Source organism: Perognathus longimembris, chromosome 14 (genome assembly GCF_023159225.1).
Source record: "Perognathus longimembris pacificus isolate PPM17 chromosome 14, ASM2315922v1, whole genome shotgun sequence".
Lineage (NCBI taxonomy): Eukaryota > Metazoa > Chordata > Mammalia > Rodentia > Heteromyidae > Perognathus > Perognathus longimembris.
This window is the reverse complement of record NC_063174.1, coordinates 35440128-35466336: the sequence shown is the minus strand read 5'-3', so window position 1 is coordinate 35466336 and position 26209 is coordinate 35440128. Positions and strand designations below refer to the sequence as shown.

At 40.4% G+C, this 26209-nt stretch overlaps 1 protein-coding gene and 1 non-coding gene across 2 annotated transcripts in view; one reads left to right on the top strand and one right to left on the bottom strand.

Moving 5' to 3' along the window:
• Positions 1-15345, bottom strand: part of Pals1 (protein associated with LIN7 1, MAGUK p55 family member) — an 80756-nt gene extending 65411 nt beyond the window's left edge. The window contains exons 1-2 of the mRNA XM_048362297.1: positions 14956-15345; positions 14464-14468 (exon numbers count right to left, since the gene is read on the bottom strand). The gene's annotated coding sequence lies outside the window, so the exon portion shown is untranslated. The remainder of the gene's footprint in view (positions 1-14463; positions 14469-14955) is intronic.
• Positions 13191-13295, top strand: LOC125363684. The gene has a single exon (XR_007213278.1). It is a non-coding gene; the product is annotated as a U6 spliceosomal RNA (small nuclear RNA).
• Positions 15346-26209: the final 10864 nt, after the last annotated feature.

Genomic DNA, 26209 nt, shown 5'->3' with positions numbered 1-26209 from the left:
ATAACAAGTTCTCTGGAACACAAGACAAGAAGTGAAATAATTATCAGCCAGGTCATATTCTGAGCAGGACCATGTAATTATTATGGAAACCTTTTGTCCTCTGCTCTAATTCTTTTCCCATTTAAACTAAAAGCTCGTCTATATCCTGAAAATGGCAGAAGGGCTGAAGCACCTTCTTTTCATAGCTGACTGCATAATAGATCTTCCTTCTCTGCCTTTTTATTTTTTAGTCTTTTCTTTTTCAGTACTGGGGATCGAACCCAGGACGTTGCACTTGCTAGGCAAGCGCTTTGCCACTGAGTACATCCCAGCCCCCTTCTCTGCCTTTTATAACTACTCTTCTCTTTTATTTGGTGTGTTGGGGTAAATGGCAATACCTGATATACACACAACCCCTACAGTTTGGGCCTAAGGCCTAAAAACTCTAGTTTCTAGGGGAGTCATGGTTTGAGGCCAGCACTGGCAAAAAGTTAGTCATACCCTCATCTCAACAAATAAGCTGGGTCGTAGGGGAGCTCTATGTTTAGCCTTCTTAGGAACCTCCACACTACTTTCCAGAGGTGTTGAACAAGTTTGCATTCCCACCAACAATGTAGTAGGGTTCTCTTTTGGCCACATCCTCTCCAACATTTGTTATTAACAGCAGCCCCACTTTTGGGCATCTACCCAAAAGACTATAAGCAAGACCACACTAAAGCCACCAGCACAACTATGTTCATCACAGCACAACTTGTCATTGCTAAAACATGGAACCAACCTAGATTCCCTCAGTAGACAAGTGGATCAGGAAAATGTGGTACATATATACAATGGAATTCTATGCCTCCATCAAAAGGAATGACACTGCCCCAATTCGTAAGGAAATGGAAGGACTTGGAAAAAATCATATTAAGTGAAGTGACCCAGACCCAAAGAAACATAAACCCTATAGTGTCCCTCATAGGGAATAGCTAGTACATGATTAGGCTAGTCATGGTAGAAGATCAAAATACCCTAATAGCTACACTCATAAGATCACATAAGATGAAGCAAGTGAAATGAACTCCACATTACGGAAACAAGAGTTATACCACTGTTGTAATTATTATCAACATGCCATGTGAAACTGTACCTTTTGTATTTTTTTCTTGTCTGTTTGTTTTGTTTAGTTTTGTTTCTCTTGTATTCCCTTCCTGTGGTTGTACCCCGGCTACCACTATATCTCATCTGAACACCCTGGATACTGTTTATAGAACTGGGGAAGGGAAAGGGAATATCAAAACTGAGAGACAAAGGACAAAAAGACAAACCATTCCAAAAGCAATACTTACAAAACCATTTGGTGTAAATCAACTGCACAACTCTTGGGGGGAGAGAGAGAAGAGGAGGGGGAGGGGGGAGAAAAAAGAGGGAGGAAGTAACAAAGTTGAACAAGAAATGTACTCACTGCCTTACATATGAATCTGTAACCCTTCTGTACCACACTTTGACAATAAAGAAGAAAGTTTAATTAAAAAACAACACAAATAAACAGGGAGCCCATCATCCTAGCTCTCTGGAGGAAGCTAAAGGATAAGAGGATCAGAACCTAAGGCTGCCCCAGGCAAAAGTTTAAGATTCTACCCAAAAAGTCACTAAAGCCAAGAGTTAAGGCTGTAGCTCAAGTGACAGAGCACTTGCCTAGCAGTTGCAAGGACCTGAGTTCAAGACTCCCATTATTGCGACCTTTCCAGAGAAAAAGATAAAGGGGCTAGGGGCATGGTTTAAGGGAGAGGCTTATGTAACAACTGCAAGATCCTGAGTAAAATTCCCAACACCAGAGGAAAAAATATGTAGTGTGGGCTGGGACTTAGCTCAGTAGTTTAGAACTTGCTTAGCATACACAAGTCCTGGGTTCAATCCCTGACACCACAAAGAAGGAATATGTGTAATGAAAACCACTTAGTGAAAAATAGAATAATTCTTGAGAGTCAAATAGAGAAACTATTAAAACTAGATGGAATTTAACCTTACTACATAAATAGGCTGTTCAATGTAAGGTAACAATCTCTTCTCTCCCACTTACTTTCACTATTATTTCAAAGATGAAAAACCTGTCCTTAATGTACAATGATAATTATTCATCACTGGCTATGACAATCAATTTATACACTCCCATAAAATACAAAATCAAATTATTGATAATCATCTTATTTTTTGTGATACAAGGGATTAAAGTCAGGGCCACACTCATGCTAAACAGACACTTTACTACCTGAGCCACCCCTCCAGATCCAGTCTTTTTATGAGTGTTTAATATACACAAGGTACTATGCTCCATTCCTGGCACAATTCTCAAAAGAAAACCCACTGATTTAGCTTCTTATACTATCCAAATTTAGCAGATAAAGAATCAAGCTTTAATAAGTTAACTTATTGAGAGCCACCCACAGGTCTAAAAAGTTACTCATTCAGCCAATGCTGACTTTAATCTATAAAAGAACTGTCAGTCAGTGAAAACACTGAAAGTATACTGTGATGCCTCCCAGTGTGTGTTTATGGAATGGACAAATTTATCTCTGTAAGTTTATGTCATAGAGAAGCTAATCAAGAACATAGGAATGTTAGATTTCTTTCCAATTCAATATATTTATGGCTAACCTAAAATAAATAGAATTATTCTAGCCCCGGAGGTAACTGGAATAGCAAGCTCACAATCAAAGTATAAACAAATAAATGATGAAAGTACAAATAGAAACCAGGTAATTCTGAGCCAATTTTCACTAAAAGCATATGACACTAAATCTGTGGGGCTCTGCCTCACACCTGGAGATTACTGCAGAATCTTTAATTCTCTGAACAGCCCTTTCACAAGACCACAAGTCATCCTTCAGATGCCAGTCACAAGTCCTGGGCCTCCTGTACTTCTGACTATGAAGCTATTAATCAACGGTTCCCATGCCCCATCCTCTTCTTCAATAAACTGAGAACATAGCTAAGAAAGGCATTACTTTTACTGGCTTTATAAAGGATACAACTAAATCAACTAAATGGAGGTTTTCCCTATCTTCAGGTGTGCTCCCTTCCTGGCACCTTGAAATAGATGTATATATCTCAACCCAGATCTCTACACAATGTCACTGAGGGTCTTTTATAGAAGCTTCTTTTCACAGGCACAATCCATTAAATCATTGGCAGTCACTCACTATCTCTACCTTCTTTTACCTCCCCAGTAAGGGATGGGATGGAAAGTTTCAATCTCTAATCATGCCTTGATCTTTCCAGTGACCAGGCCCCAATATAAAGGTAACTAGAGCCCTGAGGCAAGAAGTATTTCACTACAACAAAAAGACACTCTTATCACTAAGGAAATTCCAAGGGATTTAGAGGCCAAGGGACAAAGAACAAACATACATTTCTTATTACATCACAGCCACATTAAGTGCTGAGATACAGATATAGTTTTTACCTTTAAGAAGCTTATTTAGAATTTGTCTGCTCAAAATTCTTCATCCAATTCAAGTATATTTTAAACATTAAGCCAAGGATGGTTTTCTTCAATGATTCTAATTTCACCAAAACAAAAAAGTTAAAACAAACAAAAAATAAGTTGCAAGAGTGGCTATAATAAGGTAAAAAAACAACCACCCAAGTCTTAGGATCAAGTAAACGGAATTCTAATCCTTGGTACCTCTTATGAAATGACTTTGGATAAAATAATGAGTCTCAATTTCCTCACCAGTAAGAGGGAGAATATTGATAAAACTTAAGAAGATGTGTCATGTGTAGCAAAGGTGCAGCTTCAAGAAACTATACTCCAAAAACATATAAATATGAGTTGCTGTTGTAAAATATATTTTGGTGGGCTTTTGGATTTTTGGTGTGGTTTGAACTCAGGACTTCTCAAGTTACTAGGTAGTGCTCTACTACTGCGCCATGCCTCCAGCCCTTTTATGCTTTGGTTATTTTTGAGATAGGGACTATTTTGCTATTCTGGCAAATACTTGGGCCATAGTTCATTTATTTTGAGTTCCCCAGGTCTAGCTAGGATAACAGACATATACCACAATGCCCAGCACTCAGTTAAAGGGAGGTCATGTAAATATTTCTGCAAGGTTGGCCTTGAACCAAGATTCTCCCAATCTCAATCTTAGTAGCTAGGATTACAGGTTTGAGCCTGGTGGTGCTGGGCTCCGGGGTAAAATATATTTCTTATAGGGAATTGGGATCACAAAAGGGCACAAGTAATAGCTAAAGGAAGAAACAATTAAGTACAGGCATCCTTCTTTATATGTAGGTTTCACATCTGTGGATTCAACTGTAGGTTTTACTGTTTGTTTCTGATGGTACTGAGGCTTGAACTTCAGATGGCTTTGGCTTGGTAGGCAGGTGCTCCACTGCTTGAGTCACACCTCCATCTCTCACTGAGCTATATGAGAAAAAATTTAATCTATACTGAACATGTACCGACTTTTTCCATTTCATAATTCCCTAAAGGATACAGTGTCAGGACAATTTACATTGTACTAAGTATTAAACAAACATTTCAGTCTTGCCATGCTAATGATTCTTACCTGTAATCCTAGCTAATCAAGAAGCTGAGATCTAGAAAACTGAGGTCTAAAGCCAGGCCTGGCAGAAAAGTTCATTAGCTTCCATCTCCAAAATAATCAGCAGGAGAGCCAATATAATCCTAGTTACTTAGGTGGCTGAGATCTGAGGATCTCAGTTCAAAGCCAACTGGGGAAGACTCTATCTCCAATTAACCAGCAAAAATTCCAAACTGGCCAGGCTGACTGACCTTGAGTTACTTCCAAACATGGGAAGTGGAATAGGCCTCAGTTACAATCACAAATATAAAAGAATATTATGGAAGCTGGGCATCGGTGGCTCATGCATGTACTCCTAGCTACTGAGGAGGCTCAGATCTGAGGGTTCAGAGCCAGCAAGGGGGAGGGGGGGTGCAGGAAAGTCCATGAAACTTTTATCTCCAATTGACCACCAGAAAACCGGAAGTAGTGCTGTGGCTTAAGTGGCAGATCACTAGCCTTGAGCTGAAGAGCTTAGAGACAGCACCCAGGCCCAGAGTTCAGGTCCCACAACAAAAAATTCAAACTGGAGGCATGGCTCAAGTGGTAGAGTGGCAGTCATAAGGAAGTCAAGCAAGAACTTGAAAGCTATGAGTTCCAGCCCTGGAACAGGTATGGAAAAAAAAAGGCAAAAAAGCAGAGTTGGAGGTATCGCTCACATGGTAGAAGCACCAGCCAAGCAAGCAAGCTAGTTGAGCAGTTGTGAGTTCCTAACTTCAAACCCCAGTACAATAAATAAATAAATGAAAAACGTTATCTAGAGCTAGTGAGAAAATGTGTATGTTATACGCAAATATTACAGCATTTTATATAAAGAATTTAGGTGCTGGTGGCTCTTGCCTGTAATCCTAGGTTATTCAAGAGACTGAGATCTTAGGGGCTGGGGATATAGCCTAGTGGCAAGAGTGCCTGCCTCGGATACACGAGGCCCTAGGTTCGATTCCCCAGCACCACATATACAGAAAACGGCCAGAAGCAGCGCTGTGGCTCAAGTGGCAGAGTGCTAGCCTTGAGCGGGAAGAAGCCAGGGACAGTGCTCAGGCCCTGAGTCCAAGGCCCAGGACTGGCCAAAAAAAAAGAACAAGATCTGACGATGGTAGTCCAAAGCCAACCCCAGCAAGAAAGTCCATGAGACTCTTATCTCTAATTAACCATCACAAAACAGGAGTGGCACTGTGGCTCAAAGTGGTACAGCAGTAGCCTTGAGCACAAAAGCTCAGGGACAGCTCCCAAACCCTGAGTTCAAACCCCAGAATCGACAAAAGAAAAGAAAGAAAACAAAGAATTTTAGGCATCCACAAATTGTGGACACCGAAAAATGCCAAGAACAAGTAGATTAACTTGATTGCACCAATAGTCTATTAAAGGAATAAAAAGATGATAACCTTGCAAAGTATAGTTAGTATAGTTATTTAAGGGATCAGGAACCTTTTGAAACTTCAAAAAGTACCTCTCAGGGCTGGGGATATAGCCTAGTGGCAAGAGTGCCTGCCTCGGATACACGAGGCCCTAGGTTCGATTCCCCAGCACCACGTATACAGAAAACGGCCAGAAGCGGCGCTGTGGCTCAAGTGGCAGAGTGCTAGCCTTGAGCGGGAAGAAGCCAGGGACAGTGCTCAGGCCCTGAGTCCAAGGCCCAGGACTGGCAAAAAAAAAAAGTACCTCTCAAAGGCTTTTGAATAGCATTTTACTTAACAAAACAATTATAAAAAGATACACAAAAATAGACTTTACATATTTACATATTTATTCATTATGAAATACTGTGTACTGCCCAAAATAGAATACATAAATACATAAGAATATATTTTAATTTACTACCTTCTTTCTAAAATCCTTTGAGGATTTGTATTAAATATGATTCTGCATAATTCCCATCAAATGTACAAACATTATAGAGTTCAACAATCTTATCTTCTATAAACTAAAATAATAAATTTTTAAAAAGAATTAACTAGGGGCTGGGAATATGGCCTAGTGGCAAGAATGCGTGCCTCGTATACATGAAGCCCTGGGTTCGATTCCCACCACATATACAGAAAATGGCCAGAAGTGGCGCTGTGGCTCAAGTGGCAGAAGTGCTAGCCTTGAGCAAAAAGAAGCCAGAGACAGTGCTCAGGCCCTGAGTCCAAGGCCCAGGACTGGCAAAAATAAATAAATAGATAGATAGATAGATAAATAAATAAATAGAATTAACTAGGAATACATGGCTGTGAGACTTAAACATCCCTATTAGCCAAGACACAGCATTTGTTTCTGCTTTGAGAGTACTAAGATTTGAACTCAGGGCTTTGGGCTTGCTAGGCAGGTGCTGCATGTATCTCTTGAGCCATTCCCTCAAGCCCCAAGATTTATGATACTTATAATAGATACATACATCCCTGGAATACAAATGTCCTCAAACAGTGCCCCTTTCATAGATACAGTTAATGGTTTCTTACAAAGAAACAAAGGCACATCAATAGAGAAATGACAGTTTTTGAGAAATTATGGGACTGGACAAATTAAATGAAATTCAATCCATACCTCACTCTTTCCACAAAAGCCCACTCAAAATAGATACTTAACCCAAATAGAAAACTATAAAACTGTGCAGAAGGAAATACAGGAAAAATCTATGACCTTGGGTTAAGCAAAAAGTTTTTAGATGTAATATCAAAGTAGAATCTTTAAAAAATTAACAAATTTCTACTTCACCAAAATATAAACTTCTGCCAGGCATCCATTTTTCACACCTATAATCCTAGCTACTCAGAAGACAGAGATCAGGACTGAGGCTCAGGGACAGCCTGGGCATAAAGTTTAAGAGACCCCTCATCTCAACCAACACCTGGTTATGGTAGCAAGTACAGGAAATTCCAACTACAAGGGAAGCTGAGATTGGGAAGATTATGGTTCCAGGCTTGTCCTGGTCAAAATATATGTACTTTACCTAAGACACCATCTCAACCAAAAAAGGTAGGCATGGTGGTATGAACCTGTCATCCAAGCTATGTCAGGAAGTGTGAATGGAAGGTTGTGGTCCAGGCTAGCCTGGACAAAAAGCAAGATCCTATAATTTTTTAAAAGGCAGAGCAAAAAGAGCTTAAGGTATGACTTGAGCAGTAATACCTGCATAGCAGGCATGAGGCCCTGAGTTCAAACCCTAACCTCAAAACAAACAAACAAACCCTTCCATACTTTACTACAATATTGTTATTTTCTCTTTAGATATTTTACCTTAATGCATAGGTTCGCAGACTAAGCCCAAAGGTCAAATCAGGCACACCCTGGTTTTATAAGTACAGTAATGGACTATATAAAGACATTTCAGTCAAGGATACATCACATCAGTGATTCACAAGAATATATTGGAGCATGTTTGTGTTGATGGTATAAAAGCTACTGCATATAAAAATACAACACATACAATTATGTACAGTACTTAATACTGGATAATGATAGCAAACATTTATAAGACTGGCTTTGTATTTACTACTTTATACTAATTGAATTATCATTATTTTATAATGTACATCTTCTACTTATAAAAATAGTTTACTGTGAAACAACATGCCATGTTAAACTAGCACACATAGTTTCTGCATTTCTTGACTGTATCAGAGGCCATAGTCCAGTAAATGAACTAGGTCTTCTATGTTTGTGAGAACACTCCACAATGTCCAGACAACGACAACACTAAAATTTTACTGCAACACAATTGTGTTCATTTGTGTAGCTACCTTTGCACTTTAACAATGTACCCAATGTAGTGTTGAGTATCGGCAACAGAGATGAATTGGCTGCTAAGACTTAAAAAGTTTACATAAAGTAGCCAATTCCTGCCCAAAACAAGAGCCTCAAAACTTCAATGTTTACATTTTTATGACAATTACTCAAAAAGAACCTGTAGAATTATGAAACAAAAGACCAAATGCTTGAATTCTTACAATGTTAAATTGAGAAACTGATGTACAAAAAAATTATAAAATTAAACAGCTTGATTATGAAGCTACTGAACCATTCTTTATAATTATGGTACATAGTTCAAACTATGGAAAAAAAATCACAGTTGACAAGGTATTTAATGAGAATGCATATTTTCCATAAATTTAATAGTAAAGCGAGCCTGGCCATTTCCTACTGGCTTTATTTCACTCTTTTTAATTTCATGTAGTTGCTGGGAATATGGCCTAGTAGTAGAGTGCTTGCCTTGTAATTTCATGTAGTCACTGGAAATCACTGTGACAAAGTCAAACAAGCAACCAACTATGGGTCTACAGCTGATTTGCTGATGTGAAAGAAACATGGCTTTTGCTTTCTTTTTTGTTTTTATTTTAACCTCCTAAGTTTTCATCCTAAATCAAAATTTTCACACTAGCTAATTTTGTCTTTATTCAAAATACAACTCATGAGCCACATATGGTAATATCAGCATTAAGGAGACTGAAGACGATTGTGAGCTCCAATCCAGCCTGGGCTACATAACAAGAGCCTATCTTTAAAAATAAATAAGTAAATCAATAAATACAAATAAAAAATAAAGTCAACCAGGCACAAGTAGCTCACACTAGTAATCCTAGCTACTCAAGAGGCTGAGTGAGGACTGAGGTTCAAAGTGCTGGAACAGAAAAGTACATGAGACTCTGATCTCCAATTAATCACCAAGAAACCAGAAGTGGAGCGGTGGCTCAGGTGGCACAACACTAGGCTTGAGCAAAAAGCTCAGGGACAGAGCCCAGGCTCTGAGTTCAAGCCCTAGGGCTGGCACAAAAATAAATACGTAAATAAAGTTTACTTTCTTAAGTGGACAGCCCTTCACTGTGTACTTAGTCTCTAGAGACATCTCTTCCTTATGCACTGTCCAATTATGATTTCCACGATAATACTTCCCAAATGTCTTGTTTCTGCACTGCAGATACACTGACTTTCCCCTTTCAGTTTTTAAATTACACATTTGGTTTCCATATATTTTGCACAAGCCAGGTGCTGGTGGCTCACAGCTGTAATCCTAGCTACTCAGGAGGCTGAGATTTGAGGACTGTGATTCCAACCAATCCCCATAGGAAAGCCCATGAAACTCTTATTTCCAATTAACTACCCAAACTCTGGAAATGGAGCTGTTGCTCAAGTGGTAAAGCATTAGCCTTGAACACAAAAGCTCAGGGACAGTGCTTGGGCCCAGAGTTCAAGCACCAGGACCAGGACAGAATTTGGGGGAAAAAAAAAAGCCCAGCTGCGATCTGAAATCTGAGTAAGAATTTATGCACTAGTGTGAATATATTCTGTGTATGTATGTGTCTGTGCAGGCGCATGCACTTACTGCTGAATATTATGTCATCTGTCCTTTGAAAGAAAAGGTTTTTGAATCATTATGATAGAGCTTCTATGAATACTTGTATAACAAAAGGCAAAAGAATTTACTACCAAAATCCAATTAAACAACTTGTCTCAACAAGTGTGAGTAATGTTTGATAAACACTATGAGGAATGTTGATAACAGCAAAACACTTAACATTTTCTTTTGTCATTTAGTAATCCAGTCCTTCAATCTCCAAACTCTGGTATAGATCAAAAAAATTTAAGTCTTACTAACATAATTGGAGATAACTACTAATATCTTGACTCTGGTTTTATAAAGAACTTTAGTTTCCAAAATGTAGTATTTAGTTTGTCTTTCTTTTTTTTCTTTGGCATTGTTGGGGATTGAAGCTAGGGCCTAATGCATGCTAGGCAAGCACTCCATGACTGATTATACCCTTAGCCCTCTCTATTTTAAGTCATAAATGTTACATTTAATGTCATGTTATTAATACATAAGGCATACAGAATATTTTGGTCTATCAATTAAGAAAAATCTCAGGCTGGGAATATGGTCTAGTGGTAAAGTGCTTGCCTCGTATACATGAAGCCCTGGGTTTGATTCCTCAGCACCACATATATAGAAAAAGCCAGAAGTGGCCCTGTGGCTCAAGGGGCAGAGTGCTAGCCTTGAGCAAAAAAAAGCCAGGGACCAGTGCTCAGGCCGAGGTCAAGCCCCAGGACTGGCAACAAAAACAAAACCAAACAAAAAAAAAGAAAAAATCTCAAGGGATCTACCTCTACTCCAAGGTCTTAAAGCTAGCTTGGGAGACTACAGCAGGGGGATTGTTTGAGCCAGTGACTAGCAACTCAAGGCCAGCATGAGTATCACAGTCAGACACTGTCAAAAAGGAAAGTAAAGCCCTGATCAGGATTGGTGGTTAAAAGCTGTAATCCCAGCTACTCTGGAGATAGAGATTGAGAGGATCATGGTTTGAGGATAGCCTTGGTAAAAAGTTAGCAAGACTCCTAATCTCAACAAATATCCTGGAAATGGCAACAAACACCGGTAATCCCTGCTAAAATGCCTAGGTAAAAAGATCTAGAAGGAATGATCCAGGCCAGCCCTAGGATTTTAGACCTTACTTAAAAAAATTATAGAAAACAATCCAGGTACCAGTAGTGGCTCACACCTTTAATCTAGCTACTAAAGAGGCTGAGATAGAGATGATTTTGATTCAAAGTCAGCCTGGGAAGAAAGGTCCATGAGACTCCATTTCTAAAAACAACCTGCAAAAGCCGCTGGAAGTGTAGCTCAAGTAGTAAAGTGCCAGCCAAGAAAGTAGAATGAACGTGAGGCCTTGAGTTCAAACCCTAGTACTACCAAAAGAAAAAAAAAAACCTAAATAAATGAAAATAAATATTGTGACGTGGTATTGTGTGCTGGGAATGTAGCTAGTGGTAGAACTTGCCTACCATGCATGAAGCCCTGGGTTTGATTCCTCAGTACCACATAAACAGAAAAAGCTAGAAGTGGCACTGTGGCTCAAGTGGCAGAGTGCTAGCCTTGAGCAAAAAGAAGCCGGGGAGTGTTCAGGCCCTGAGTTCAAGACCCAGGACTGGCAAAAAAAAAAAAGGGCTCAGTATTGTTAAAATGTCAGGATGATCTACAGATTAAACATAATTCTTACCAAAACTACAACACAATTTTCATGAATATGAGAAAGCTGACCCTAAATATTGTATGGAAAGGCAAAGGAACTAAAATAACAATGACAATTTTGGGGGAAAAAGTTGAAAGACTTACATTACCTGATGTCAAGATAAGTTTAAGCTATAATAATCAAGACTGTGTATTATTGACAAAAAAAAAAGAATCAAACTAAAACCTTTGGAAAAAGAAAAAGGACTAGAAAGAACTCTTAAAACTTGGGCTGGGATGTAACTCAGTGGTAGAGTGCCTACCTAGCATGTTCAAAGTCCTGGGTCTAATTTTCAGGAATGAAAAAAACAAAACAACAACAAAACTCTCAAAACAAGGATATAATCTAAATTAGGGGATTCAATCCCAAATCAATTGCAAGACTGAGGCATGAGGATCATTTAAACCCAGTAATCTAAGGCCAAACTACTGGGCAACCAAGTGAGACTCTGTCTCAAAACAAATAGTAAATAAGTAAAATAGGCATAGGATCTGGACTCTCCCAGAGAAAATACTATGATGGCATAAAGGCACGAAATGCTCAATACTGTTCATTACTTCTGATGGGAATTGCCATTAAAATCCACAAGGAAGTGATATTACACATCTATTAGAATGGCTAAAATTAAAAAGACTGGGGCTGGGGATATAGCCTAGTGGCAAGAGTGCCTGCCTCGGATACACGAGGCCCTAGGTTCGATTCCCCAGCACCACATATACAGAAAACGGCCAGAAGCAGCGCTGTGGCTCAAGTGGCAGAGTGCTAGCCTTGAGCGGGAAGAAGCCAGGGACAGTGCTCAGGCCCTGAGTCCAAGGCCCAGGACTGGCCAAAAAAAAAAAAAATTAAAAAGACTGACCACATAAGGCACTAATGAGGATGTGAATCAACTAGAACTCACATACATTTCTATGGGAATGCAAAGTGGTTCAGTCACTGTGAAAACAAGGACACTGGATGAGTCTGCTATAATCCTGTAACAAATAACTACAAATTTAAAAACAACAGAAATGTATGAGTTTACAATTCTGTAGATGCCTGATACAGATCTCACTTGGCTAAAATTTCTTTTCTGCAAGCACTAAAGACTAATTTGTTTGCTACCATTTTCCATCTTCTAGAGATTATCCCCATTCCTTGGTTTGGGGCTTTCATCTCCTGCAACTTGCTCTCACAGTTACAACTTTTTTTCTGACTCTATTTTGTCTTTCTCTTTTGTAAGATTTGTGACACTGGGGTCTACCTAGATAATCCATAATAAGCTCCCCACTTTTAAGCCTGGTAATTAACAACTTTAATTCTGTTTTTCCACTTAACCAAATATATTCATGGTTCTACTCATCAGAACACCTGAGGACCATTTATTCTGCTTACCACTGACAGATTTTAAAAATAAAATTGTTAATTATATATTTGCCCACATAACCCAGTAATCCCACTTACAAGAGAAATGAAAACATGTTCACCCAAAAGCCTATTCTCAGCTCTACTCATAATCACAAAAAACAAAACAAAAATTCAATAAAATTCAAGTGGTGACTGAATAAACAATCTGGTATAACCATCCAGGACAGTACTACAGTTAGCAACAAAATAGAAGAAACTGTGGATAGAACTCAATATGAATGATTCTCAAATCATGCTAAATGAAAAAAAGCAGACAGTACTTGGCATCACGAGCACACAAACTAAAATTGGAATGATACAGAGAACAGCATGGAATCTGTACAAGTATGATAAGTAAATTCATGAAGCATTCAATATTTTTACACAGACATGTCTGTGTGAGAAGAAGACTTCAGGAAAACAGTGGAAGGAATGCAAGAACAGAATGAAGAAAGTCAGGAAGACTACACAGGCCAATGCTGGTGCTGACAAAAAGGAGGAGTAAAGATTCTGCATTTTATCTGCAGCGTCCATATAAATTTTTTACAACAGGACTAATAAAAGGACACAAAAGGCTGAGCACTATATAATTGCATTTACCTAGTACTTGAGAAAAGACAAATTATAGAATCGCTGGTTGCCAGGGGTTAATTTTGCAAGATGATTGATTTAAAAAGGGCAGAACAAAGGCATTTTAAATTATGAAATTGTTTTGTGTATCTCTACTGGAGTGGTATACAAACTTAAAATCTTTCTTAAAGAAAGGAAATGATAACTAAGTGTTCATCCTAATTGGCAGAAATCTGCCAATTGTGGACAAGAATGAGAAACCACTGGCACTCACACAGCATTGACAGGAATGAAAGTCACTACACCTTTAGAAGGTGATTTGCTTGTTGCTAGTGAAGTTGAAAGTGTCTATGAACCTACTGTCAGCAATTCCTTTACAGGTGGTAACGGTCTGGAAAAGCACACATGCTCAAGGAGACACACAGAAATAGATATTCATGAAACCCTGTCTGAAATGCTGAAAAACTGATGTAAGTGTTGCTCAGTGATAATCTGCTTAGCAAGAGGCCCGAGTTCAAACCACAGGGTCAAGAGGGGAGGTTTATTGAAAAACTGGAAACAACTCTTCAGTGGACAAATAATTGTGATTTGTGGCTATAAAAAAAATGAAACAATGTATAAGGTTAAAAAATCAACTCTGCCAGTTTTTATATGATTTGGAAACAGTAACTTGTTGGTTTATTTAACAGTAAGATATGATTAGGAACCCATGTGAGATAGTGGCACACACCTCTGGAAGTACCCCAGCACTCTGGAGGTTGAGCAAGGAGGATTGAGGGTTTGAGGCCTGTGCTACATAGAGTATTTGAATCCTATCTGGGCTAACTTCAATGATATAGGCCGTGATTGATGAGATTTTTAATCAAAATTATAATTCAGAAGATTGTATTAAGAGCTAAATCATTGTACCAACTTAGGCCACCCTGAGGTAGAACTTTTACAACCTCTCATTTTCATGTTTTAAAACAAGTTGAGTCCACCTTTACTAGTCAGGTTCAAGTCTAAGCCAAAAATCAATCAAGGAAACCATTCATGCAAAGATACCCAGTTGTTTTAAACAAAGATTAAAATGAATCATTTGTTATAGTTTTGCCTGCTTCATTAATAAACTGCTTAATTGGTAACATACCCACAGGGAACTCATAAAAAAATCAGATAATGTTCAAGAAAGCTTACTTAATAATTTTCATTACCACCAATATTTACACTTCAAAGATACCAATAACTAACACATCATTTATTCCTCCTGTACAATTTAACTTGTTATAATTCAAAAGCATTATTAGAATACTATCATTAAAACAGAACACTGTTTTTAAAAAAAAAACAGAAATAGTAACGTTTTTCAGCGTGTCTGTCGGATTTCAAAAACTTCACAATTCTTATTTCGGTTTTCCACCTGTCAATTCTTAAAATTCTAAATTCGAATTATAAATTACCTCTAAAACCCTCTTCAGCTATCAGAGTTTAACTTTATTATAAATGCCTAGGAAAACCTTTTCGACGGAAACCTAAATTCCACCCACATTGCCGTATGTCAATCAACTAAAACAGAGGGTGAGTTATCGCTATGAAGTTACATAATTTCCGACCAAGATCCTCGGAAGCGCCTTTCATCGACAGTCGCTCGCAACAATTTACAGGCTTCAAAGTTCAATCTCGGAGCAAACGATCAGAAAGCACAAACGACATTAGGCTTTTCGTTAAGAACAAACAACAACAAGAAAGTGTTCACCAGGAAGCAGGAACTGTCTCTCTGTTTAAGGAACGCAGAGAGGAGAATACCAGGAGCCGCCTGACTCAGGCACAGGAACGCAGACTACATTCCCTCTTCTCGGGGAAAGTATTTTCCACCGCGGATTTCCCGGTCCCGCCAGGAGGGAGTCCCCGGGCGTCGCAAGCTCGGCTCCGCAGGCGCCCCCTGCAGCCCGCAGACGCCGCCCTTCCCAGGCCCCCTCGCCAAGCCCCCTACAACTCCCGCGGGTCGGGATGAAGACCGCGCCGAGGTGCGTCCCCGGCCCCGGCGCGGCGAGCGGGCGCGGGCAGCGTTCCTTTGAGGGACAAAGGTTGGGCTCGTACCAGGGCCCCGGCGCGCCCGCTGCCCCGGTCGATCCCGCCGCAGCGCCCGGGGTCAGGCCGGGCCCGGCGCGCGCGGGGGGCGGGGTGGGGGAAGGGCGCCCCCTCCCCTCCGCCGCACTCCCGGAGACCTGTTGATGAAAATCTCCACAGCCCGGCCGCCAACGGTCCTCCTCTTACCTCCGCAGCGCGGTGGCCGCCGTTCTCCAGACCACAGCCCTGAGGCGGGCGGCCCTCAAGAATACCAGATAAAAGATCCAGAGAACTCCCGACTCCCAACCTCAGAATCTCTTAGTCCCCGCCCCCTCCCCACCGCCAGCCTCCTCCGTCGCCGCCGTCGCCGCCAGCCACTCCACCTCGAGGCCGCGCGAGACCGCGCACGCGCGCCCGGGATTCTGGCGCAGCGAGCGCGCCTATCCCGGTCCTCCCCTACCCCTCCTCCTCGGAACGCCCGCCCACCGCCCGGCCAAAGAGTCTGGCACGGACCGCCCAATCCCGAGCCCAAGAGGACAGGGAGCCCGCTGATTGGCTAGTTCCGTACCTCCGAGCGGTCGGGCGCGCGCGTTCACGCGCCTCCGAGTATAAAAGGCGAACCAGGTGTGAACGGTAATTGCGGAGCGGCTTCAGAGCTGGAGCTGGCGACGGAGCGTTGTGTGTGGGGCGCGGCGTTTCCCAGGGGCGGAGTCCGGAGAGGGCCGCTGTTTCCTCTGGGTCCCCATCTTCCTCAGGATGACGGTAGTCTCCTGAGGGGAGTTCTTTTTCTCCTTGAGGCGAGTCTAGTCAGACACAGTGGGACACCTGGCTTTTCCCAGCCACCGAGACACAAAAGCTTGGAGTGTTCAGTGTTTACCGAGTTCCCTGAATCCACGGACGACTCTGAGAAGCTCCCAGCCGCCGGGACCCAGCTCTGAAAAACAAACAAAAGCGGAAAGGAAGGCCGCCAAGGGCCACCGCTGGCTTCAGCACACCTTCTGGTCCCCCGGCGTGGATTTCAAGTTTCGCGGGCCAGCGCGAGGCCGGACCCAGGACGGATTCACGGCTCGCGCTTGGGGTTGAAACGCGTTCCAAGCAGAAAGACTGTCGACACGTTTCCCTTAACACTTTTTATGAAAGCCATCGGATGACTTTGAACAATTCTGTTAACCCCTTTTGAAATCTAGCACTGTGAACACGTTGCGTTACTCATGGAGGGGTACATTGCATGGACAATCCTCCTCAGCGCCTTCTCGTGGGCAAACCATCACATCTTTTCTAGTTTATTTTCACTGTGGTTTAAAAAACAAACACAAAACATCATTCACAACATCCCCAGGCCTGTCCTTTCTTTTTCGTCTTTCTTTAAAAAAAAAAAAAAAGAATTCTTGTTCTTACTCTCCTTTTGGACAATGGATGGTTTATTGGTGTTCCATTGAACCATGGTGCTCTAAAATAAGCAAACCATCGTTCCAGATGGTCAAGACTTTAGGGGATAACCTACCCTTCCTGGGTTATCACTCCCAAATAGAGCAGTATACTATCCAAGTATTTATTCAAGTTGTTTGTGTTTAAATAGAAGAATCCAGGACTTGACTGCTGCCTGCCAACTCTGCCCTTTAACCCTCCTGCTATCAAACATTCCTCAGTGAACACTAGTAATCAGTTCGAAAGCTACATTAACTGAACTGCCTTGGTCACATTCCTCCACAAAGATGTCTTGAAAATGTGTGAGCTGCAAGTAGTTTCCAGAATTCCTAGAAAATTATTAGCCACACACCAAAAGGAAATAAAGGTTAGTGTGTAACTTATTTTCCTTTCGAAGTTCTTCAAAGTGATAAGAAGCTTCCCCCAGATCCTTAGTAAAAAGTTTCTCCTAGCTCAGTTCCTCAGTCTTGGGACTAATGTCATTCAGGCTGAGAATTTCTTGTTGTGAGGACTGTCCTATTCACTGTTGGACATTTGTCAGTGTTCACAGCGTCTACCCATTAGATGCCAGATGTTTCTCCCCAATTATGACAAAGACATCTCCAAACATTGTTTGGGGGGGAGGGTTGAGGTGGGTGAGACAAAAGGACCTCCAGTTATTACCACTATCTAACTGATCAAAGAAAGAAATGGTCTCGGGGCTGGGAATATGGCCTAGTGGCAAGAGTGCTTGCCTCCTACACATGAAGCTCTCGGTTCGATTCCTCAGCACCACATATATGGAAAACGGCCAGAAGGGGCGCTGGCCAAAAGGGGCGCTGTGTCTTAGGTGGGAGAGTGCTAGCCTTGAGCGGGAAGAAGCCAGGGACAGTGCTCAGGCCCTGAGACCAAGGCCCAGGACTGGCAAAAAAAAAAAAAAAAGAAAAGAAAGAAAGAAATGGTCTCTGTAGATATTAATTTATCACCATGTCATCTATTCTGGTCCAGACAGTTTCCCAAAACATCTTCACCAAAATGTAACACCCGGGGCTGGGGATATAGCCTAGTGGCAAGAGTGCCTGCCTCGGATACACGAGGCCCTAGGTTCGATTCCCCAGCACCACATTTACAGAAAACGGCCAGAAGTGGTGCTGTGGCTCAAGTGGCAGAGTGCTAGCCTTGAGCGGGAAGAAGCCAGGGACAGTGCTCAGGCCCTGAGTCCGAGGCCCAGGACTGGCCAAAAAAAAAAAAAAAAGTAACACCCGAAGGTGTTTAGGCTTGCTTCCCAAAGTGCTTAAAATCCATTGTTGTAGGATCCGACTCTAATAAAGTGATGATCACTGTTAGTCTGAAATAGCAGAGTAATAACTCCAGAATATGTGGAAATTCCTTTATAAAGTGCTGTAAAATGTTATTTTTTTACTTCCCAAGGAAATTTTTATTTAAGACAGGGGTTAGACCCTATGGAAAATAAGAAATCTACTCTCTGACGAAAATAGAATTCCCAAATCATCCACATTACTGAATTTGTATACAAAAAAAGATAGACAACTTAAAGATACAGACATTGGAGACAAGTGTTTGGACTTCAGTTTTACTTTTGCTGCTAACTAGTTCTGTGATTTGGCTATGTCTGACAAGATTTACTTATCTGTAACATAAGATGGCTCTTTTGTTGTTTTTTATTTTCTTTCTGATTTTAAGATTCTAGAGATGAGAATCACTCTATAGAGTCTGATATGGAGAGCACAGGGGGTTAAGAGCATACTATTCATCCCCTAATAGAATGAAAGGGGTAAGAAGTAGTTTAAAAACTCCCCTTTGATCAATTGTTGGTCCTTGTCACAAGGCATTTGACCTGCTGAGTTACCATGTCAGATTTGTAACTAAATATTATGGGTGAGTAGGAAAAGCCAAGCTGTAAAATGAAATATATGGTAGAGAATAATCATAGTAAATACCCTCCTCTTCTTCATCTTGGCATTAGCATACCTACCATCTGATGATATCCCTTATTACATATTTATATTGGAAAATGCCATGATATTTTAATTTCATTCAGGTTTAGGGAACATATTAACATTGCACTTTAGCCATTCTTACATGTCTGAAATTCAGTATTCAAAATTCTACCTTTCATTCTTAATTAAGGCTATTATAGCTCCTTTTTATGCTATTAAAAAAGTTTTCTTAGCCGAATTAATAGCCTAATCATTTTTTTTTTGAGGCAGAATCTTACTATGTATTCTAGGCTGGCCCTTGAAACTCAAAATCCTCCTGCCTCTGCCTCCCTTATGCTGGGATTACCTATGTGTTACCACCTCATTGGGCTTTGGACTAAACACTTCTGATTGTATGAACCATCTTTAGGTAAATAAAACATGTTCTAACTGGGCGCCAGTAGCTCACAACTGTAGTCCTAACTACTCAGGAGACTGAGATTTGAGGATTGAGGTTCAAAGTCAGCCTGGGCAGGAAAGTCTGTGAGACTCTTACCTCCAATTAACCACCAGAAAAATGGAAGTGGCACTGTGGCTTAAGTGTAGAGCACTAGCCTTGAGCTGAAGAGCTCAGAGACAGAGCCCAGGCCTAGAATTCAAGCCCCACAACTGACAGAAACAAAAACAAAAATATGTTCTATGATAAATGTCTTATCCTGGAGAGAGGAAGAAGATAAATTTGAAACTTGGAGATTTTTCTAATAAAAATAGATTAAGATTGGACATTTGTTCTTGATGAGGCCTATATCTTTCCTTACTGAGTTTCCAAATTTCTATTTTGTTTACATGTTTGTTTGTTGTTCATAATATGTTAAAATAGTTTCTGTTTCAAAGTCTATATTTGCTGTTTCTTAGGAAATATCCAATATTCCCAAGGATATTTCTTCACTTTCTTTAGGTTTCATTTCACATGTTGCCAGTGAGGCCTGTTCCATGCTGGATAAATACCAACATCTCCCACACTCTACCTCCTAGCATCCATTTATGGCTACTGAACAATTTTATTTTCCTGAGAGCTATATATTTATTATCTATCTCTTTAAATTAGCTCTATATATTCAAGGATTTAATCTATTTTATTCAACACTACTTATTTTTAGATTCTTCAGCATATAATACATAGGTGGTACTCAGCAAACATTTAGAATAGCAATGATGAAAGGGTATCTGTGTGTGTGTATGTGTGTGTGTGTGCGTGTGTGTCCATCATAGTGCTTACATTAGGGCATGGGCACTGTCCTTGAGTGTCTATGCTCAGGCTAATGCTCTACCACCTGAGTGACAGCTCCACATCCAGCTTTTTGGTGGTTATTTGGAGATAAGAGACTCAGACTTTCCTGCCCAGGCTGACTTTGAACCTTGATCCAAAGATCTGAGTCTCCTGAGTAGCTAGGATTACAGGCGTGAACCACTGGTGCCCAGACTTGTTTCTGAGCCAGGCACTGGTTGTTCACATTTGTAATCCTAGCTACTCAGGAGACTGAGATCTGAGGATCCTGGTTCAAAGCCAGCCCAGGCAGAAAAGTTTGTGAGACTCTTATCTCCAATTAACAACCAGAAAACCAGAAGTGGCACTGTGGCTCAAGTGATAGAGTGCTAACCTTGAGCTAAAGAGCTCAACAACAGAGCCCAGGCCCAGAGTTCAAGCCCTAAGACTGACCAAAAAAAAAAAAGAAAGAAAGAAAGGAAAGGAAAGGAAAATAAGTGAAAGAAAAAGAAAGAGAAAAGATTGTTTCTGTCCCTTGCTTCACCACCTACGCACTAACCAAGTGTGATCTGACTTAGTTTCCAAGAACAAGCAACACTGGGGGCAGTGGTGGGATGACTAGAGACTGATCCCTGCATTTATGTGTCAGGAGGGATATGGAAGAGACAATGGCAAATGCAAAGAGAAAAGTATATGTCCTTTACCACCTGCCTCCTACGCTTTAGGTCACTCCAGTTACCTACCTATAATTCCTCATCTTATTGATACAGCTGAGAATGAGGGGGAAAAAAACAAAATAAGTACGATTAATTAAGATTTACTTAACTTTTACTAACTTTCTGATAAACTTAGATATTTCATTTCACAAATTTTACATACATAGAAGATTTTTTTTTCCAGTTCTGGGCCTTGAACTTGGCCTGAGCACTGTCCCTGAGTTTCTTTTTTGCTCAAGGCTAGCACTCTAACAATTGAGCCACAGCACCACTTCTGGCTTTTTCTGTGTATGTGGTACTAAGGAATCGAACCCAGGGCTTCGTGCATGCTAGGCAAGCTCTCCCCCACTAAGCCACATTCCCAGCCCTCATTTCATAGAATTTAATGTCTTACATGTGTGAGCATTAGTGTCTGTGTCAGTTCCTCTGACAGGAGGCAGACTGGGTGACATCATCCTGTGGGAATTTCAGATAGAATTTACTGATTAGATATTAGTAGTTTTGACTAGAAACTTCAAAAAACTGTCAGTAGAGGCAGATATTTTAGACTTCACAAATTTATCATGGAAAAGCCCTAACTTTTCCATTTGATAGACTGAAGCAGAATTAGAATAAATATTGACCTTGAACCAGGTTTTTTAAAGTATGTTGGTGTAGTAAGAGATCTAGAGTATCAAAATGGATTTCCTCTGTGCCGTTAGGGAAAAGAAACTGTTTTCGTTTCCTTTTTCCAGAGTCATTTTCAGAGGAACTTTCGAACCGTATTTGGGAATATGAACTGTTTGACCAGTATAATGTAAACATTATATAGTTGGTGTCAGGGCCTGACTCAGTAGTTGCTATAAGCTTTCAAGCCTCTTGACCTCTGAGGAACATTTCAAGCAATAACAGGAAGGCATAACAGCAATCCAGTGCTCTCTAAGCCTTGAAATCTGAATTCAGGTACAGGAAAGATGAGAAAAAACTGACAACGGAAATAGAAGTGAACTGGTTTCTTTTCGGGGGATGGCAGATTCCCTCTTAAATTTAGCATGATTGGGGCTGGGTATGTAGCTTAGTGGTAGAGTGCTTGCCTTGCATTCATGAAGCCCTGGGTTCGATTCCTCAGCACCACATAAATAGAAAAGGCCAGAAATGGCACTGTGGTTCAAGAGGTAGAGTGCTAGCCTTGAGCAAAAAAAAGCCAGGGACAGTGCTCAGGCCCTGAATCCCAAGCCCCAGGACTGGCCAAAAAAAATATATATATATATATATATATATATATATATATATATACATATATATATGAAATAAATGTATTTAGGATTTTGATTAAATGGATGGATGTCCTTTAATGAAGAAATCGTCATTTCAGGGGCTGGGCATATGGCCTAGTGGCAAGAGTGTCTGCCTCATATACATGAGGCCCTGGGTTCGATTCCCCAGCACCACATATATAGAAAATGGCCAGAAGTGGCGCTGTGGCTCAAGTGGCAGAGTGCTAGCCTTGAGCAAAAAGAAGTCAGGGACAGTGCTCAGGCCCTGAGTCCAAGCCCCAGGACTGGCCAAAAAAAAAAAAAAAAGAAATAGTCATTTCAGTGGGTATCCAGAACTTCAGTTAACATCATTTGTTAACTAATATGTGGCTCATATTTGCATTCTTACCTGCTCAGGAAGCAGAGATCAGGAGGATTGCAATTTGAGACCAATACAAGCAAAAAGTAGGACTCCAAAAACGCCCAACATGGCTGTGATGGTGCATTCCTATAATCTCAGCTCCATGGGAGGCATAGGTAGGAGGGTTGTCAGCTGAGGTCAGCCTGGGGAAAAATGCTAGACCTTATCTGAAAATAACCTAAAAAGCAAAAAGAGATGAGAGCCTGGGCTGAAGTACAGTGCCTAAGTAACTGCCAGGCTCTGAGTTCAAACCACCATATCTCAAAAAAGAAGGGAGGGGAGAGGAAGAAGGGAAGGAAGGAAAGAAGATGGAAACAAGGAAGGAAAAAGCAATAGAAAGTTCTCATATGAATTATATCTAGAAGAACAAGCTCTTAGAATTAGGGGTCAATAGGGTTTTGCAGTACACGATTGTATGTAAATGTAATTTGTTTCATTTCCTTGGGTCAGAAGCAGGAATCAGGTTAACTGTGGCTACATCAGGATGCTGGCTGGGACTGTAGTTATCTGGTGGCAAGACTGGGACTGGAGGCTAGGCTTCCAAGAAGGCGTGGCTTCCTGAAAGGCTCACTCCCACAGCTGTTGACTAGAGGCTTCATTACCTTGTTCTGTCCTCTTTTTTAGGACTTGACAGCTGGCTTACCTAAGAGCAAGAAATTCAGGAGACAGTGACCAAGATAGAAGCCACAGGGTCTTTTTACCTTCTTCTTCTCCTTCTTCTTCTTCTTCTTCTTCTTCTTCTTCTTCTTCTTCTTCTTCTTCTTCTTCTTCTTCTTCTTCCTCTTCCTCTTCCTCTTCCTCTTCCTCCTCCTCCTCCTCCTCCTCTTCTTCTTCCTATCATTATTTTCTAATTATTTGTATTTATTTATTTATTTATTTATTTATTTATTTATTTATTTATTTATTTATTTATTTATTTGCAGTCCTGGGCCTTGGACTCAGGGCCTGAGCACTGTCCCTGGCTTCTTTTTGCTCAAGGCTAGTAGCACTTCTGCCATTTTAGCCACAGCACCACTTCTGGCCATTTTCTCTATATGTGGTGCTGGGGAATCAAACCCAGGGCTTCATGTATAGGAGGCAAGCACTCTTGCCACTAGGCCATATTCCCAGCCCCTTTTTTATGTTTTAAGTCTCCAAGGCCACACACCTGCACTGCCACTTTAGTGGCTAGAAGCAAATCATTAAACCTAATGCACAGTCGAGAGAGAGGGATAGAATTATTTAGGAGGAAAAAATTACCAAAAATTATAAATTATGGACTGTGTGTGTGTGTGTGTGTGTGTGTGTGTGTGTGTGTGTGTGCGCGCGCACACACACAGTGCTAGGAATCACACCCAGGACCTTGCTATTGCTAGGCAAATACTCTGCTACTGATCTATACCTCAAGCCTTAGGGATATTTTTGTGTGTGACTTTGGAGCTTTTTACTCTCCTGTGAGCAAATGACCATTAGGATTAGGTAGATAAAATATCAGACAATGTGGACTAGGAATGTGGCTTAGCGGTAGAATGCTTGCCTAGCATGCATGAAGCCCTGGGTTCGATTCCTCAGCACCACATACACAGAAAAGACGGAAGTGGCACTGTGGCTCAAGTAATAGATTGCTAGCCTTGAGCAAAAAGAAGTCAGGGGCAGTACATACTCAGGCCATGAGTCCCAAACCCCAGGACTGGCAAAAAAACAAAAAAAACTAAAATAAACAACGTCTGGACCATTATCACAATGCGATTTTTGTACATATTTATACTAATAGTAGCTGTATTATCGACTCAACCCAAATCTTCTCAACCCTACTCAACTGTCTATCTTAACTCTTGCAGAAAATCCTTATCCATTCATTTATGAGTTGCATAGAAAATCCCACTCTCCCACAGTAGGGTCACTTTTCATTCATAACTAAACAGTTTTTGATGTGACACCTTATGAAAAGGTGTTGAAGGTTTTTCCATAAATTTACATTTCAGAATTCTATACTGCTGAATTTGTATGCTTTTCCTTTAGGAGACAGGAGACTCTGCCCTCCAGACTCTAAATCTGCTTGATGTGTTTAAAGGTACAGGATTCCACAAATAATGATGGTGATCTTTTCTATAGATTTTTTTTTATTTTAATGCTTGCTTATGAAATACTTCAATCATATTCATCCCCCACTCCTTTCTTCCCACTGGTTCCCTCCTTCAAATAGTTCTCATTTCATACTTGTATCACTGTTCCACTTCTGGCTTTTTGTTGATTAATTGGGGTTTCCCAGTCTCTTAAGTAGATAGAATTACAGGCTTGAGCCACTGGCATGTGACTTCTTTTATTTTTATTTTATTTTATTTTTTGTCTAGATTCTGAATAGGAGAAAGGTTTGATATGTATCTTCCTCAGTCTGGCTCATTTTGTTCAACGTGATGACTTCCATTTCTATCTTTTTTTCTGAAAATCACATTTCATTATTCTTTATGGGTCAATATTAGTCCATTGTGTATGTGTGTGCATATATATGTGATATATATATAACCTATATATGGCTATATAACATTCTGTATATATCCACATTATATATATATACATATGTATATATACACATACACACACACACACACACATATATATGCACATTTTCTTCCATCCTTCCATTGATTGAAGGACAGCTAGGCTGCAGTATAGCTAGTATGAATAGTGCTGCTATAAACCCAAGTGTTGCAGGTATCTCTATTATATGCCTAAACTCCTTCAGATACACGTCTAGGAGTGGCATAGTAGGATCAAATGGTAGTTCTATTGTTACTTTCTTGAAAAACCTCCTTACTGATTTCCATAGAGGCATTTCACCACCTGCCTCAGTCTCTTAAGTGCTCAGCTAAAGGGATGCACCCTTATGCTTGACCTATGGTGACATTCAAGAACAGCAAAACACCAACAGTATATTTGATCTGTATTCTAGCTCCTACAGTACTTCACTAACATTGTATTGGAAAATGCACTCTAAGTTGAAACTTCAGAGTGGAAATGGATCCTTTCCTTCCTGTTCCCGTGCAGTGCTGGCAGCAGTAGTAACACAGCTCTGTGTCACAGGCTCCTGAAACAGGAGCAGTGACAGAGGAAGAGAACACTGCTAATGCTTTCATTTGTTTATGTCTTCAGGATCTCCTAACTCAAGTGTTTTACATTTAAAGACTGACTGTATATCTAAATCATAAGGGTCTTCAACTTCGTGGGAAGATATTTTATAATTAGCTTAATTGGTATTTAGTTGAATTTTTCTTAAGTACTGGTATTAATCAGACCACTCCATCTAATTTGATAGGCAACTACACTCAGCATTAATACCTAGTAAATACATGTCTGGACATTGGATTTATGTATTCACATGAAAAACCATCTTCACTTTGTTGAAAGATTTCTAAAGTAGATTTGAGATTGTTTTAAAGTAGAATAAATATGAATATATTTTCCTTATGGTGTCTTTTAAGAATTATGTTCTTAGTGGCACTATAGCTCAAAGTGATAGAATGCTAGCCTTGAGTGCAAAAGCAACTAGGTCCTGAGTTTAAGCCCCATGACCCACAAAAAGAAAATACAAAACTGAGCTTGACCACATTGGACAGCACAGATATTGAGCATTTTCAAAAGCATATGTGTTCTATTTGAGAACTGTATTCTAAATCAATATGCTTTCCCATGAGTTAGTTTTACCACAGGC